This window comes from Dermacentor andersoni, chromosome 4 (assembly GCF_023375885.2).
Source record: "Dermacentor andersoni chromosome 4, qqDerAnde1_hic_scaffold, whole genome shotgun sequence".
Taxonomy (NCBI): Eukaryota; Metazoa; Arthropoda; class Arachnida; order Ixodida; family Ixodidae; genus Dermacentor; species Dermacentor andersoni.
The window spans coordinates 162,028,449-162,030,752 of record NC_092817.1 but is presented as its reverse complement, the minus strand read 5'-3'; positions in this window follow the sequence as shown (position 1 = coordinate 162,030,752).

The following is a 2,304-nucleotide window of genomic DNA, read 5'->3' as shown; positions in this document are numbered from 1 at the left end:
TGATAAGTACAGAGACTTACCCGAAAAAATATTGAGCTAGATAGCACGGTGTATCGGCAAATTAAACTATACTGAATATGCAAAAATTACCTACCTATATTTTTGGCTCGTCATTTTCTCATTAGCTCCAAAGTGAACATGGCAGCATGTCCAGAAAAGTGCTGAAGAGCATACGACCATAATCTAGTTCCTGTTTCGCCAAGCAGATACATGATAAAATGTCCTGAAATTTGTGCCCCTATGGTCCTTCATGTGCTGCCAATAAACATTGCATTGTCAACGTTACAATCAGCAATTTCTGTGTTGAAAGTATAAACGAGTGGAAGACCGAAAATCAGCCAAAAGTATTGCGATGTCTGGGAATACCACGTGAGTTGGTGCCGTTATCAATGACGACTTAAACTGTTGCAGCAAAGTGGATACCAATACTTTTGACAATTGAGCAAAAGAGCAAATGCGTAGACAAATCGGCGGCTGCTAGGGACGTTTTTAGAAAATGATAGTCCGATTTTCTGAACAAACTGGTAACTGGGCAAGAGATATGGACAAGCTGTTATGTCGGTAGGGTGGTCGGTCTTTTATACGAGGGCGAATGAGAAAGTCTTCGTCCCTATTTTTTTAGCTGCAAAATAAGGTATACATTACAAATATACGTGCTATTGTGCATACCTTACACTATTTTTCCACATAGTCCCCACACCGGTCCATTCGCAGCACTGAATTGGAGATGCACTAGTCGTCAGTCAGCAACGCACGCGGCCTCCCCGAATGCTCATTGTCACAAAAGTCTTCACGGCCTTTTGCGAACTCGCAACACCTCAGTCTTCTCAAAGCGAGACACCTTTCCCCATACGTGGGCTGCATTTCCCTGTGGATTTCGATGGACGTTCGTCCCTTGCTCCACAGAAAACGCATCACGCTTCGTTGCTCGTTCGCCGTGGACGTGTGAAGCACCACCGCCCTCTTCGATGGATGGATGTTGGATGGATGCTATGAGGGTCTCCTTTGGAACGGGGCGGTACGTTGCACCACCAAGCTCTTGCTATTGTACTGCCTAATGTACTACTTAGGTTAAGTAAGAAAAAGAAACAAAAGACGCACGATGAATTCCCATAACCAAATTATCTGACCCCTATTGTGAACTTTGTTTTTTTACGTCTCCATTTTTTGTCCTTTCCCTACTACTAACAATAATTCAATGGCCTCTTGCTGATCTCTATTGCGGACATGTCTACTTTCGCCCTGCTCTCGCTGAAGCCAAGGGCTTCAAGGAGTCCATTGCTGCCTAAATCGAGCACTGGGCAGCTATCTTCACATTCTGATAAAACATGCTCCATCGTTTCTCAAGCTAGAAAAGTAATGAGCTTCCCTTTGAGCTATCATAAATAATTTCTTTCCTGATTTTTTTCCCTCTTAAGTAGTTACTCATGGAAGGTTTATTTTCCATTGCCCCCACCCATGAGATTATTTCGGCCTCTCTGACTTTCCGCTTGACGTTCTTTGTTGCTATGTTGCTCACCCTACAGGCCGCATAGTTGCTGGCAAGGTTTCTAGTTCTTTTCCTCCACTGATACAGATACCTCAACATTCTCCCAGCCCATGTAATTTCTTCCATATTCCTCAGTCGTTCTTGATACTCAATTTTACTGCGAGCTTACCTCCCTTTAAAAGTAGTCCAGCCCATATCACACTGCACAACTTCATTTGTAGTCTTCGCGTGAGCGCCCAATACGAGGCGACCCACTGACCTTTGGTTCACATGGAGTCCTGATTGTACCCCTGATTTCAAAGAAAAGCGCTCATCCGCACTGCAACAACTGACAGCAGCGCCGTGCCGCGGCACTACCGGCAGATAAGGCGTGCCCGGCCCAAGAAAGGTCCACCGCTGGGAATAAATATGTTGACTTGGCATTTACAGTCGTAATATGGCTAAAAAAATAAGGGCAAAAACTTTCCGTTTCGCCCTCGTATAATGCTTACACTCAGTATTGGGAGAACTAAGGAAATGGGGAGTAGGCTTAGGAGCATAATTCCTCAAGTCTAAAAAGAAGGAACACTGATGGAAACGTTTCATAATATCAAAGGAAAAGGTATCACAACCTAGCGTTTTATGAGTTTCGCGAGGAAATTATTTTTTGCTTTCCATGGCTCCTGCGAATGCGCAGTGCTTGAAACTGACTCAAGGGCGAAGAGGACAAGGCGTCGCACGAGGCACGAGCTCTGCGCACGCTAGCGGACGAAGACGACGACGAGGAGCAGAGCGCATCGTCCGCCATAATTATTTTTGACCGTCGAGCTCGCAGG